The sequence below is a fragment of the Cygnus atratus genome, chromosome 7, assembly GCF_013377495.2.
Source record: "Cygnus atratus isolate AKBS03 ecotype Queensland, Australia chromosome 7, CAtr_DNAZoo_HiC_assembly, whole genome shotgun sequence".
Lineage (NCBI taxonomy): Eukaryota > Metazoa > Chordata > Aves > Anseriformes > Anatidae > Cygnus > Cygnus atratus.
In genome coordinates, this window is record NC_066368.1 from 21274817 (window position 1) to 21291208 (window position 16392).

Below are 16392 nucleotides of genomic sequence, written 5' to 3' on the forward strand. Positions count from 1 at the left end.
GCCCCACAATAACCATGTCTTTATTTCAACAGCTGAAGGAAATAGCAAGAGACTAAACAATCTGAACAACAAGGGAGGTCTTTGGCATAACAGAGACAGTTACCAGTTCTAGAATGTCCTGGACCACAGCTCTAGCCCCTGGACAAGACTATCCTCATCACATCTGTTTTGCTGTCACACCCATACAGAAATCCTGTCACTGGAGGGAGTGGGTTGTTCTCATTATAAGCTACCCTGGAAAGCCTGCTGCACAACTGATAGTTTGTTTTGATAAATGTCATACAGCCATGCTTGTTCTTTTATGCCACCCCAATATGCCATCGGGCTGGGTCTTCCATGGTCAAAGAGAAACCATGAAAAGCAGTTTAGAAAAGAAGGTACTTTTGATAGATCCAGGAGATATTAAAAGTGAAAGTTTATTGGTCCTGCAGATGGAAGACGATAGCAAACTTGCATTGTGCTCATGCTTTTAGTTCAGTTTCCTCTGAGAAACTGGGGTTTGAATTGCAAAACAAAACTCGGCCAAAATAACACGCTGTTGCTAGAGTTACACCCAGCACCATTATCGGGCAAAATCAGTCACCCAGAATCCTCGCCCTACTGGGCTGGAGCTTCTGCTGTGTTACAAAACAGCCTCTCAGGTTCTGGTTAGGATAGTTTTACAGCACTTCTGCTCAGAGATGAGCCCTAGTTTGCCCCAAAGCTCCGAACACCCAGATGCCCTTGCATGTCTCAGACCTGAGCCTGAAGCCCACAGTTCAGACATCCCCAGCTGAAAGCTAAGGGAACCAGCACCACCATGGAATGAAACACTGCAGCCAGCAGCCCCTGCAGCCTGCCAGGCAGCTCCGTGCAACCGCACAAGGACTCAGGAACCACTTACAGCTGATCTGTGTGGCACAAAGGGGTTCAGACTGTCACCAGAGACTGAGCAAGACACCTTGCAATGATGGTGTACAGGCCTTGTAGGAACCCCAGACAGGAATGTAATCTGCTAATAGGAACAAATTTGCAAGGCAGAAGTTAAGAGCTGCAAGAGGCCCTGGTAACAGTAACCTGTGTATCAATACAGTGAAAGCAAGTAGCCAGCTAAGTGTGTAGAGCAACAGCTAGAATATCGTTTCTTACAGCAAAAAAAAAAAGCATAATTCAGCTTCTTTGCTGGACTGAAGAACTGCCTAAGTGTTCCTTCTGGCTGTTGGAGATAAGGGACATGTCGTGAGCGTATTTAAAATGGCCAGAAATACTAACTGGTAGGGTCACAGTTGATCAGGATCTGAGGTCTGCAGCATCTTAAGGGAGCCTGCAGAGAGAGGCATGGCTCCTGCTGAACTGAGGACTCAGAAGGATTTGGGAAGCACTGCCTCACACTGAGGCAAGCAGGGAGTGATCAGCTGTTGAGCAGCCTCCTAGCAGCAGTTTCTCCCATATCCCACTGTGCTGCTATTTAAACTCTCATGCATAGAAGTACAACCTTGCCCATCTACCTTGAATAGTTACTGATCTCGGTCCAAGCGATCTTGTATAATTAAGGGCCTGATAAATACAACACCGCAGGAGAATAAAAACTTAGGACTCAGCTATGCTTATCCAAATCCTAAGGAAATTAATGGTAGTTACACCATACAACCAAGGAAACGCACACCCTCAGCTGCACATCAGCATCCCCAGCCCTTTGTACCCAACATTGCCACTTACACTCAGGCAAAGTGGAAGCAAAACTTGCACACTGATTTGTGGATTAGACTCAGCGATCACTAGAGTATGTGGCAGGAGAACACAGGCTCTGATCCCCTACTACAGAAAATAATGATGCTTCTTAAAGTAAGCTTCGCTAACCAGTGTCCAGACTCCCCAATCCTTACTAACCCAACCAGCACCACATTTAATGAAAGGTACTGTTGGCTGTGAAAGTAACAGAATACAACCCAACCAATATTAAAAGCTGTGTAATAGCACTAGCTATTTACCAGTGTCATTAACCTTTGTGCTGTAGAGCTTGAATCAACATTAAGGTTGAATCAGGAGAAAATCATCTCCTACATTACATGCGAGGAAGCTTTTTTTTTCTTTTGTAAAATCCTCTTACCTTTTTTGCACACTCAGAATACTCAGATATTTGGCACAGTCCGCAGGCCAGCAGTTGAGCTTACTGGCTATTTGAACAACAGTGATTTGATAGGTTGGTCCAGGGTAAAAAAGGAGAGGTAGGAGAACAGTAAAGAAAGAAACTAGCAGAAGCAGCAACAAAGAAAACCCAGACTGTGCTGTCTACCCATCTCAGTATTTTCCTGCAATGCATCTTCTCTGTACCCTAATAGCTAAAGACAAATGAATATCAAATCAGACTACTCACAGCTGGTTCTCTGTTCTCCAGGAACACAACCATACAGCCAAAAGAGGCAACGTGTTTTCCAGTAGAGAAGCCTGTGCATTCATGGAAATAAAAGTCCCAGCAGCTCTGCCCACTGCACTTATTGAATGTGTCATTAACAGAGATCCAGCCCAAAACACCAGGCTGAAGAGAAATTTGCATTTGACTCTAACTTGGCCAGCTGGCTGGAATTATTAACCAGTTACATTTGTAACTATGAAAGCTAATGAGAGGGTAATCAGATTTCACAGTTCACAGCAAGTCACTGCCTTTTGGAGTTAAGAAAGGTTTAACAACCCCATCTCACTGATTCCTCTCACAAACTGGCTGCCACATAATGCTTTGAAGGCATCAGTGAACTTTTATCTGTCCTCTAAGGGGAACACCTGAATATGTTTATTGCAAGGAAACGGTGTTCATGAAGAGGTTCAAGCCTAAGAGAAAAAAACTAATCTTCCCCCATGCCCTCTCCACCACTACAATGTTTCTTGTCAGAGCAGAGAAACAGCAACTGGATGACTAAGTAATGATAATGACTGCTGTTGAGTGCACTGCTGGGCTCTGATTAGATTCTTCTTGGCTTCTAAATAGATTAAAAAGAACAACAAGAAGGCTATTTGGAAAGGCAGGACTGGCCTATTAGCACTAGTACAGGGCTCAGTCAAGACACTCCTGGATCACTGTCTCTATCCAGAAGGTCCAGACCCTTTGCCGTGGAAGCCTGGAATGGAGTAAAAAAGGATATTGCCTATCAGGCCATGAGCTGCTCCCACAACCTTGTGTGTCAAAAGTCCCTCAGCCCCAAAAACACAGCCCAACAGGAGAGCTTTGGGGCATTGAAATTCTCATGTCCTACACTAACTACCCTGTACTGAATAAGCAAGAACTACGAGTCTATGAGCAAACTGGGAAGACATTAAGGAAAACATTTGAAACATACTGTCCCTTCCAGCATCTCTGCCTCATCAGCTCTCCATCTGTTCCCAGAAGTTCAATGGAAAAAATGAAAATGCCATTTTCCTGCTTTCTACAAACTCACTGTTACTGCTCTGGTTTCTGGTGCAGTATGGCACTGTTTAAACCTCTTTTGTAGTCCAACACAGGCAGAGCTGGTGTGACGAGCTGCCTGTAGCCAAAGCAAAATTTTGTGCAACACCTTCCTCTAAGAGACAGTCAGGTGAAGTAGTGGAAGAATGTCTTTTTGCACTTCATAGCAGCCTGAATAACCTTCAGCTTTCACTTGAAGCAACGAATTAAGGAACTGAGTAAGGCAGCAGCTACTGACCTGCAAGCCCTGGGAAATCCAGCCACCAGTGAGAACAGCAGCCCTTTAGCATTCTCTGCAACTGTTCTCTGCATGTGTTTAATGTTTTAACAGCTAGTTTCACTCTTTCCTGAGAGAAAGAAAAGAATCAACATCTAGTCTAGCCTCAGAGTTGCTTAGCATTTTCCACACCTTGCTCCTCCACGTATGACAGCAAAAGATATGATCAGGATTTCCCCACTGTATTCTCCTAGGTTGCAGGTCATGGTAAAAAAAATAGGGTGTCCTAATTAGATCTTAAACACCAAGAAATGCAAACTAGCATGGCGTATGAGTACTCTCTCCTGCATTCTCATAAGCTTCTGGAAAAAGGAAGAGAGTCAGACTGAAGAAGAGATATGAGCAACCCTTGAGAATCATATTGTCAGTACCTATGTGCAACTCTGGCACAGAGACAAGCATCAGGTACTGTGTTACGTGGGGAAGGAGTCAAGATGATCATACCAAGCTGAAATTTAAGATCACTAGAGCACCTGCACAGAGAAAAGAGAAGGGTAGAGACAGGAAAGACTGCTCCCCGACGCTTTCAGCCTCTTTAAAAAGGAAAAAAATAAGTAGCACAAAGAAGTTGTATCTGCCACTTCCTGGATGCTAAAGATTCAGTCTTCAGTAACTGCTGCTTTGACCTTTGCCTCCCTGACCACAAACAGGATCCACACCAGTCACCAAGGGGAAAAACTGGTCTCAAGAGCTTGACATGCAAGCCTCAGCCTTGATCTTGTCTAGAACTTCTCCTTCAATGCAGAGTTTTCAAAGGAAGAGGCACTCTTGCCTCAGGCAAGTAAAAATATCAAATCTTATCTCAGCACTATCAAGCCTCTTCCAATCCAGGACTTAATCTTAGACCAAATGGTACCAAAGACCCCACACTATCTCCTCTAAAGAAAGCAAAATCACCAGTATTTGTAGCTGTCCTGCCTGCAGCAGCCCTAAATCTAGCGCAGTAGCTCCTCGGGGACCTGACTTCATCTAATGTCAACTCCAAAATTTGCCCCACGTCCTGATCCTAGGCCTAAAGCTTCTGTCTGCTCCAAATCTACACCAAGTCATGTCACACATCCCAATATCCATTTCAACCTAGACCAATGGTCTCTTAGAGCTGAGGCAATGAGTCTAGCTCACTACTGCTGTAACCCAAACCCATTCTCTAATTCAATGCCTGGTAGCCAAGACTAACAAAGCTTTCAGGCAAGCACCAGCACTAAGCCTGGATTTGTGGCTTATTCAAGGTCAACTGTTGAACTTTGGTCCTTACCCTAAATCCCAACCCTCACTGCAATTCCAAAATATAATCACCACATGTTCTTGACCTAGACTAAGTCACAAAATATCTGCTGTTTATTTTGATGCTGGTGACAAAGGATATCACAAATGCAGATAACAAGTGAGAAATATATCTGAGAACATATCCGAAGATACAATAAGTAAATTAGATAAAACATTGTAGTTCCAGCAAGGATCAAATGCATCCATGAGTCATCACAAAATAGCACTTGGAGCTTGACCTTTTTTCAAGCACTGGAGCTTTTGATTGGTCACCTACAGTAAATCCCAGATAATACAGTGGTGCACTGACCAACACGTAGCTTTCTGCTGCACAACCAAAGTAGGCTGTTACTAGGAAGAAAAGCCTCTTTCACTGCTAAAATGATAAAGAGATAGATACAATTTTGGTGCCCCAGGTCAGGATTAGGTCTCCAAGTGATGTGCTCCGTCCCCTTCCCTTCAGGGTACTCACCACAGTCGACGAACTCCTCAGGCCTAGCTGAGAAGGACGGGATCCTTTGTCAGTGACTTCCACTCCAGCTTCTCTTCACATGCAACTGTTCCGTTACAGCACATACCTACAAAAGGTAAACGGGAAGAAAAGATGATGAGTGCCATTGGTCCAGCTGCTCAACAAAACTACAGAGAGGTCTGTACCGAAGCAATCAGCTGTTCACAGAAATAGCAGTACTTCTAGGGAAAAAAATTCCCTCTGCTCACCACGCAGGAAGCATAGTTAACAAACAGCAGGCTGCCCAGATCCACATCATAGCACCCCCTATGTGAGAACTGATGTTTTGGGTTGTCTCCGGGGAAGGCTGAAACCACATCCGCTTTCCTGCCTTTCTGCTGGAGATCCCCCCAAGCAGCAAGGACAGCTGAATAGCACAAATACTCACGCCTCCCCACAACCTACAGTCTATTTACTGATGTAAATCACTGCTGATATCAGCTTAATTTAATATACTTGTTCGCAAAATGCAGAGAAAGAGGAGTGAACACACATCTTATTCAGCTATCCCTGATGCATGAATAGGCTTGTCTGATACAGAGCCTAGGCTGGGAGCTGGGGTAGCAACAATTGTGAGATGGGAACTCCCTGCCGCAAGGAGCAAAAACCCTCAGAAAGAAGGGGAGGGGCACTAAGAAACACACATCAGTTTCTCTTCAGACAAATTCCTTGGTTAGGGTATACAGCTAGACAGACAGCCACAGAGTCTGAATTTGCAGAGGACAAATTCCCTTTTAGTGTGTTGATGGTTACTAAATGTGACAATTTAACTCCAGTCCAGTATTAAATCTAAATGGTTAGATTTGACATTGATTTGATAGATGGCTGTGCAGCTTTATTGTTTCACTCAATAACATTAACAACAGCCTAGCTTTAGTAAGCTGTTTTTGCAGGTCGATTTATAAGGTAAATATTGACACCACTCAACTTTAATCATGTCATTTATCGCATTGAACTAGTCAGTCTCCCTATGTTTCTTCTGCACTAAATGGAGAGGGGGGTTCTCCAGAGGGCAATTCAGCCTCTCCCCCACGCTGCCTTCTTGGCACTTGCCTGTATACAGTAATTTTATAAAGAACCTGAGGAGACCAACTGACCAAGTTACATGCCCACATTAGAAGACTAAACAAATCCCCGTGTGTGCTTTAACCAAGCTCTGAGGGCAGTGGAATCACGTTTCCTTGGACAAGCAATGCAGGTCCAGAATCTCCAAGGGCCGGGTATGACACCAGTCTGTCAGCCAGCGAGCCTTGCAGGTTGGATGTGCTCGTGACTGTACAGGGTGTGCATGAACATGGCACAGAGAAAACAGAAGGTGATGGTCAGAGGTAAAAGCTCAGACTAGCAGCAATCTTATTTGGGAGCCATCTCAGAACACACTCACAGAGTGCCAGTAATAACTTTAAAGAAGCTCATGATTTCTTTAAGGAACCACTGACATCCTGAACAACGAACCTAGAAGAATCAAGATAGTTTTTCAATAAAACTGGAATAGTTCTAGGAAGACAAGATGAAACAAATCAGTTTTCTGTCCAGGACAGCCTATTAATTTCTCCATCTCCAACAGGTAAATAGGGATAGATGAAAGTACCCAAATATCTCCCTACATTAAGCAGCACACTTAAAAGGATTATTTGATAGCACTGGGAAGACAGCTTCCTATAAAGCTGTCTGGAGAACGCAGCAAGAGTTAACACTCCAGTTGCAAGGTCAAGTCTGGTTTTGCTGGGAGACAAGGAGCTGTCACGCTGGCACAAACTACCATTTATTTGCTCCCCCAACCTGACCTGTCCTTGTGAGTTGGCAGAAGTCTGAAGCTGGCCTGAGTCCCAGCTACCAAAAGCTGCCCAAAGCAGAGAATGTGTTGCTCATTACAAGGACGAGCAGCTAGGTGGAGAGAGGGAGGAGAGAATAAGTGGTACGAAAAGCAACTGATAGGATCTCCTCTGATGCTAAGAGCTGCTCTGGAGAAGGCTCCCACCTGGCACACAGCCACAGAGCACAGGAAGACACGGGAACACAGACACCGATTGTGGCCAGTTCCATGTCCCAGTCTTGAAGAGACAGCTCAACATTCAAAGTTCCCCCCTGGAAATATGCCTCACATTGGCTATTGGAGAACCATAGGAAATTATTTTTGGTAAAAATCAATTTAGGATTAACAAGAAGATTCAGCTTGGACAAACTCTATGCCCACTAGAGCTAGTGCCAAAGCTCCCTTTCCTGCCAGTGAACCCGACAGTGCAGAGATGAATTTTAACATATTTTAATTTTGTTAGACTCCAGCTGTGTTCTTGTATTATGTGCTGTTAGAATTATGATCTCTGCTGTAACAGAAGAGTCTACAGAAGGAGTCTGCTGGAAGACTTTGCAAAGTATAGTGCAAAAGCTACTTGACAGGTCCTGCGTGAGCAGCTGCCAGGCCCCCCAAAGCGACTGAGCCACTGGGCCAGCCACAAAATCAGCACACAGGAACACGTAACCACGTTAGGGCTCCCACCCAGGCACTTTGAGTGTATGTGGCCATGTAACATGGAAGTGCTGAAATCAAGCAAATTGAGGGGAAGAAAAAATAAATATTTCAAACAAAAATCCAACACGGACAGTAAAGTCTAAACACTCCTTGAGTTTAGAACATTCGGACCTTAATTCAATAAATCACTGCTGCTTATGGCACACTGCAGTACAACCTCAGCCGGTCCCAGTACCTGGACCTGATTAGGGGGCATTTCACAATGACATAGGAAGGTGATAGCAGAAACAAGATGGGAATGAGCCGAAATGACAAGAGCAGCAAGCTCCGCAATTTTACAAGTGTTTCTCAAGGCTGCTCTATTTGTGCTGAGGGCTGATACAATGCTTGACCATACCATGGTTGCACAAAATAAGACTGTCCAGCTCTTTCCTTTTCTCAGATCAACAACCAGTAACCCGTCACTTCTTAAAAAGGCTGGACACAGGCCACATTCACTCAAACCACATCTCCATGGAGAAAGGAACATTGCCAAAAGCAGAAAGGAGAGGTGAGAAACAGAAGAAAACTATCCCAAACAGCAGCCAAGCATAACCCAGCAAGACAAGCCTATGTGAACCCAGGTAACACCTGATCCACTGTAGACATGGACAGCTGCTCAGCACGCTGCTATCCATTGATTTTTCCATTCTTCACAGCTTGAGCCCCAGCAACCACCAAGGAGACGGCACAGCTTCCTGTCCCCTCCTAGGCAGCAATGGAAAAACACTGTCCAAGTGATCTCACACCTGAACACTACAGGAGGGCAGCAGACACACACAGAGCCTCAAGCTCAAGAACCGGAGGTGCCAAGCAAAAGAAACACAGGAGTTCCACATTGTTTCCAAGGTAAAAAGAGAAAAGGGTTGACCCTGCTTGACTTCGTGTTGTTTGTACAGGGCCCTGCACTTTGCGCACTGAGCTGCAAAATCAAAGCAAGTACAATGGCAATGAAAACAATCAAACATCAGTGTGGGGCCAGCTTTGCAATGGAAAAGCAAAGGTTTGTAAAGAAAAAAAGCAATACTCAGATTCAAAGGCCATTTCTACAGCCATTTCGGAAAAGAGCTGCTTAAAGTTGTTAAGATTAGCAGGATAACAATATTTTTATTTTGCCATTGTCCAATGTAAGAACAGGCAGTCCATTTTCCAAGGAATCTAAACAGACAAGATGGATGAAGGGGAAACACATGCATAGATGAGGAGTGATTTGACCCTGATCACATAACACCAGGATCAGTGCCAGGAAGAAATTGACTCCTAGCACAATGCTTTTCACTAGTCCATACTGCTTCCAAGGCTGGAAGCAGACACCCAACTTTCGGGCCTAGCTAGAGAGACTGAAGGTGTTTCCATCACAAGATGCCTGTTACCATCCCATCAGCTAGAGGTTAGCAGACTTTGCTCACATGCACTGTGCAGCTGGTAAAGCTGTGAGCGAATATAGCAACAAGCAGGAGCATGGAAGGGAAGACAAGGGTAACATCTTCAGCCAGAGCAATTACTTTTGTCCTTGGTCTCATATGGTCATGTTCAACTCCAGAAGTCATAAGACTGGTGGTTCAGATAAGAACAGCTATCAATGCATCTTTTAAAAGCATCTTATCTGCGCCGCTCCATCATGCGAGTTCTAGTTTAGTAAGTCACATCCAAAAAAAAATGCTGTCCTTTGCTAATGCAGCAAAGATGAGATTCTGGAAACATTTTAGCTAATTATAATTAGGACTGAATCAGCTTGTTATTGACAAGCCATCTCCAATGTTATTGGCTGTTAACTTTTGGATAGTTTGTTAGATTTTACCAAGCTGTTTGTATGTCATCTATATGGACTGCTCATGGACGTAAGGCCAGTCCATATCAGATGACCAGCGTTCAGGGTCTATGGACTGAATGACCCACAGAAAATTGCTTTGGGCCACAAGGAAGAGTAAGAAGAACGGTGATGATATTATGAAACTGCATGCAAGACCAAACCTTGTGAAAGCATATGATTCCCAGTGAGATCAACAGAAGAGGCACAAGTACATTCCAGGGCAGATCTTGATCACTAAAAGCTGTCTTAGGTTTTCTCCAATATGAAACTGAACTCCTCTAACTGATGGACCTTTCACCTCAGAGCTAATGTAAACCAGTAGCTTCACTCACCTACTGCTCAGCAAGCATGCCCTATATAGTATGTGGCCTCCAAACACAAATTCCTTACACGGATTACTTGGGATTCAGCTGTGTTGAAGAAACACTGTCAGCACATAGCACATTAGCTCAAGCTTTCTCAGAAGCAGCAACACTTAGCTGCCACTGAAATTCCTCTCAGGTTTGTTCAGCCCATGTCTGAGGGCCTGCTTTTACTCACCCAAGTGAGTCAGCAAGATCCATTTCACCTCTTCCCTAGCGGTGCGGGCAGCACACACTTTCTGGTCAGCAGTGCCAGCTCATTACATAAGACCCTTCTCTACTCAGGCATGGCAGTTTTTTAGGTAGGCCTTGTAGAGAGAAATTGCTCGGAACCAGCTAATATACACCAGTAATGGGTCCAATAACACAGCCTTCCCAACAAGTGCATATACAGGAAGCTGGATGTAGAAAATGACCAGTGGCAGCTCACAGTCTAACGCAGAGTTTAAGACCCCATTTGCACACAGAGGGAGAAGAGAAGGGGCTACAGCACAGATACAGCATTGTCTTTCAAGGAACTTTTCATTGATCAGGAAACCACATTAGAACAAGAAAACAAACTTAAGTGCTACAGCCCTGGTTTCTTGAGTCTTCTGCATCCCCAGCTCAATACTGAGGACAGGAACAATCAGAAGAACACACACTGCGAAATAAAACACACACTGCGAAATAAAGGAACAAAGTCATGGTACATCTTCATGATGGTCACAGAGAACCAAGAGCTGTGTATCAGCTCTTCTCAAATTTAGTCCTCGAGATACAATTTTAGCGACGTGCAGTTGCTTACCCCTGTAATTCAGTGATTACCTCCTGAAAGAGAAAAATTGTCAGCACCATGTAGAGATTGAACTGAAAGAACAGTATCGCAGCGACACCAGAGCTCAGGGCGCATTCTCACTTCGTCTCCGTTTTCCATTAGCTAATATTGTCAGCTCCACAGAGGCGACGTATGACTTACTGCAGAGTAATACCATCCAGATACAGAGGTTACTCTTGCCTGACCCCAACCTACATGAGATTAGAATCACCCCCCTCCCACTCCCACCTCTTTCAGCACCTCTATATTTAACTGCAGATTAACTCATTTCCTCTTTCCACATGTGAGATTAAAGTGTCCCAAGTTCAGTCGGCTCCAGCAGAGCCTCAGTGCACCCTCACGTAAGTCACCACTCATTACATGTACTACAGCATGTCAAGGAGGAGAATGAGTCACACTGTTCACTCTCAAACTAAACACTTGCTCCTCAAGAAGTAGAGCTGGCAGGCAGCCCAGGCCCCAAGATAGTAGGATATACCTCCAGTTCTAATCTTCCCTGTCTGTTACAGGAATCTTAAATACATAAGAAGCACCACTGTTTACCAATGCGTTTGAATGAAATGTGGGTCAATGACCAAGGCAAAGGGTCAAATACACAGTGACTTGGCCTCTGGGCATGGCATTGATTACAGGTCTCTAAGACTCAATAGCCAGTACATACCAGGGAGGGTGGGGAAGAAAAAAAGCACAACAAAATCTCACTGAGGTCAAGCTCACCGTTCTTGGTTTAAGATTGCCTGGGGGAGGGGGATTGAAGCAGGAGGCACCAGCAGAAAAGAGGCAGCGAATGCCTTCCTCACCATATGCAACACCGCTCACAAAGGGCTGGGTGCCAAGGATGAAAATGCTGCAGTCAGACTGTGATTCTCCACCCATGGCTCTGCGGGGCACACGGGAAGATTAGCCATAAGGAAGAGGTATTTCCACTTGGGGAGGGGCAGCAGCCACAGCTCTGGGGGTGCAGGAGCCCTGTGCAGGCTGCAGCCCTGCTGCACTTGCACTGTGGCCCCAACCAGCACCTGGTATCCCCGGGGAAAGCAGAAGCTTTTTGCTCTTACAGCCTCCCTCCCTTTGCATCTCAACAGCACTGTGCAAGAAAGAGTATTTCTATATCTACCTGACCTTCCTGCAAATCACTTTAAGCCCTAGGATACAAAATCTTTGTTCACTGGTTGAGAGAAACATTAAGTGGCTGTAAATAAAGCTGGGACTTTAAATCCAGCCACATGAGTTAACTCCACGGTGAATATAATTTTTCATAGCTAACAACTGCGGTAATGAATTTTATCTCAATGAACACAGAAAAGATGAAGCATGCAGAATTCAGAACAGGAATAAGTTTCTTGGCCTTAGATTTTATATCAATAATCCTTTAAAGTACAAGCACTTATTTTCCTCATCCTCATAATGGTAAAACCTCACTTGTTCTAACACTTCAAGAGAAGAGGCCCCTTAATTTTAAGTGGCTGTAATAATGGGCCTCAGAATTTCTGCCAAGAAAAACAGAAAATCAATGCGGACCAAGAGCGGGGAGACACGCAGGAGAGCCACTGGCAGTTGCTTGAACAGAACAGCTGGAGTAAGTTGTCAGTTCCCCTTACTGTATCTTCAACTGCACTGCTTGGCAAAGGGGGCTACTGAAGGAAAGAAAATGCCTACAACAAGCTTATGACACATCTCAAAAGCAATAGCAGTCTCTCCACAATTCAAGGAACAATGGAATGACAAACAGATGGAAATGAGAAATACAGCAGTGGAATGGCACAGGGAGGGCTCTGCTATGGATTGCAGGAGCAATGGGGCATGTCAGGCAGATGTCTTGTTGCCAGAGCAGAATCTGTCGAATCTAATTCAGTGACAGCATTGCCTGCAAATGAAATCACAACAGGCTAGACAGAAACAACTGTTACAATTTGGTGCTGCTGTGCATGCACCAAGAGAAAGACTATCATACTCTGTCCTCTATGTTTTGGTGTAAAGCGGCTGAATTCTTCCATGAATAGAAGAACCTACTCTGTGGAGATCAATAACCACTAGGGTCATAGTGATTCTCTTTCAGTTCAAGTATTCCCAGCGGGTTACAAATAGACTGCAGTGATTCGGAAACATCCTCCTTTTATTTAAGGGTAGACTGAAGGTGTCCTGAAATAATTCCTTCTGCCAGCATGAGGTCACTGTATAAAATATACATCAAACAGAGGATGCATCTCAAAATCAATAGCAGGCTTCCAGTCATTTGAGAAACTGAAAAGATGAACAGATGGAAACGAGAAAAGGAAGAGTGCACTGCACGGGGTCACTATCAGCTCACAGAGAAACTAGTACAAATATACTATCCAAGAGCTGCATAACTGATAGAAACACCCCTCTGCTTCTTCTCTATGCGAGTTCCATGTTGGAATAAAACCACAACTGTGTCTTATGGCAGCAAGCCTCATTCCTTGCTTCCATTCAACTGTGCACATGCTTACACACCTTTGCATACATCTGTTCATATATCTGCCTAATTTTTGCAGAGACTTAGTAAATAGGGATATTTTTCTTTGTTGCTCTCCTAATTGAGAAAATTAGACTCAGATCCTGAGTCTAAAACATGATCTGCTCCTGACAAAAAGAACAAATGCTAAGGGTCTATACCAGGAATACAGAAAAAAAGCTTCCTGTTCTAAAGAATAAATTCATTTCCATATTTCTTTAAACTTCATGCTGTTTTGATGTTGTTATATAGAACACAAAAGAAAATTCATTGTAATTGCTATGTGAAAGATTCTCAGGAGATTCCCTGCCAACTCTGCATCTTATGCTTGAACACAGCAAGTGACAAAGTAGCTGGCAAAGTGACATCAGGTACAATTGCCATTACACTAATTGCAAGGCACCCTTACAATGGGTGAAAACAACTCAATAAGAAACTTCTGCTAAGAATCCTTTCAAGGAATTTAAAAAGCAAATGAAGAGCAGCTCTCAGAGCACTCTGGGTTACATCTACCACATACTGCAGGGTACTGCTACAGGATATTGAAAGGGGAAATGAAGGAAGGGTTTTCAAGGATGCTATGATTGCTGCTGGACTGCGGAGCTCCCTGCTGTACCACAGACATGTTTTAAGAGAATTTCTGCTCATTTCAAGCACAGAAAGTGAGGAATGGAAAAACTAGGCTTGCTACAGCAAAGGCTGAGCAGCCCCAGAGCAGGTACCTGGAAGCTGTTGAACTCCTGGGGACCACATCACTCCCTGGTTGAGATTCGCAGTGCTCCAGGACCAGGCAGACTCTCAGAGCGGCCACCCAGAAAACCTGACTTGCTAACCAGTGTATAATTAAATAATAACAGGGAACCTCAAAAGATTAGACGGCTGAGTCAAATTAATACTCAAGAGACCAAAAGCAGCAAACATACATTGAGGTTATAATGAAAGATTAGAGGAATATTTAGCTGGAAAAGACGGAAGCAAAGAAGAAAAGCCGATTGATTTCAGGCTACAAGTAAAGCAATGAATAATTGTGAAGTGAGATTGGAATGTGCTGATTTATCCTGTTTCATGCTATAGAAAGGCAGTAAATGTAACTGATATTTTTATTAAAATTATAATAAAGCAGCATAAAATCAGTCTGAGGAATTTATTACCACAGGGCAAGGAGGGAATACTAGAGTTGTACTGGCTTTCAAAAAGGATTAGACAATTTTATTAGCATAAATAATACCTACAGCTGGGAGAGCTACATGAAGAGTTACAGAAATAATCAGCTCAAAGGCATCGCGCTGTATTCCATTTGCCATCCTGTATTTGCACCTTCAGGCAGAGTGCACATTTTCCAAGTCATAGTCAGAATTAAAAAAGATGTAAAATTCCTGTTTGGTCTTTAAATTGTCTTGCGTGAGGTGGGCGCTCAGACTGAGGGAGCACTGATTCAAACTCTTCTGAAGAATTTTGGATTGCACCAATGCCAAGAAGAAAGCCTACAGCAAAAGTCTGGTACAGCAACTGCTATTTCTACTCCTCCAGGGAGCTGGAAAGCTAACAAGCACTGCAGCAAGTTGCTTACTTTAGATCAACAGCCTTTCTCCCCCTAGAATCTGTCCCAGCGATGACTCAGTCCACTGCTACGAATGAAGATGAAGACCAAAACACTCCATCTTTGGTCTTCATACTCAGACCACCACAAAGCATGCAGACTTTGACAGAGATTCATTTCTTGTAAACTGGCTTGAAAAACCACCGTCTCCAACGATGGCCTGGTGCTAAAATACCAGTCCAGATTTTTAGCTTCCCCTGCTTAGCAACTGCCCTAGTTCCAAAGCATTGTTGCAAAAATACTGAAGTCTTCTCACATAGCTCTGACATCCAGTCTTTAACTAAAGCATATTCTCGGGAATTCTCTAAGCTTGAACCTGTCCAGAATTGCCTGTAAGAAATTATGATCTGCTCTAAACCTTATAAAATTTCTCAGTTAAGAATGGGTACAGCACAAAGTGCCATCTCCCAGTTTGATACACCTCTGAGCACCGCACATCTAGCATGGTGTTGTCAGATCTTACAATGTGTGATGTTTTCATAAGCCTCATCTGATGGAAACAGAAGATTGCACAAGAATCTCAGGTTTCAACTAAAATACACAGAAAAAACAAGTCCCCAAAACAAACACAACAAGTTACTGACATGATGAAGAGAAAGACTTGAACTACCAGAATGGATCAGGAACCAGGAGGCAAACGAAAGTTATTCTAACATTGTCTTTCATGACAGACAAAAACCCATTATGATTCTTTAAGTGAAATCCCTTAATATGGGGTGGGGGTAATCCCTATGATGATTCAAAAATATTTAAAGTGTCAGTATGACAAAGTTAAAGCACATGACTTCACAGCATGCTCTGACCATTCTCTTGGGAAACACAGATCCTGTTTTAATGCAAAGACCTCCAGAACCAGAGGACAAGGGAGGGGAGTGCCAAAATAAGAAGCTGAAATGATGCCAAGTAGAATAATTGAAGTACTTGGTGACATTTCTCAGGAGCCACTGCTTCCCTTTGATCGTTGCACAAGTGCTCTAGGGGTAGGATGATGCTGGTGCTCCCGGCTATGCTGGATTTAGGAACCCCCAGCTGGACTCCATCATTCTCCCATGCACAGGCACAGAGCAGAAAGTGCTTCAGATTGCTGCTGCATCCTGCCAGGTGCCAGACATCACTAAAAAAAGAGCAAACCTGGACAAAAGTCAGAGGTTTTCTTCAGTCTCTTTGCACTGAGGTCTAACATATCCAGTAACTCCAAAAGCTCAAGAAAAGGGAGAGTTAAATTTAACAGGGGACATTGTTTTCCCATCTGTCTTCTATGAATGCATGGCAGGAAGCTCTGTCCTTTTCTTCTCATGCCAGGAGAACACGCCTTGCTTAGCTTTGACTTGAGAAAC

The 16392-nt window shown here is 43.9% G+C and overlaps 1 protein-coding gene across 1 annotated transcript in view; it reads right to left on the reverse strand.

Annotated features, from left to right (window-relative positions):
• Window positions 1–16392, reverse strand: part of SORBS1 (sorbin and SH3 domain containing 1) — a 110170-nt gene that overhangs the window by 77583 nt on the left and 16195 nt on the right. The window contains 1 exon segment of the mRNA XM_050711849.1: window positions 5437–5542. The gene's annotated coding sequence lies outside the window, so the exon portion shown is untranslated.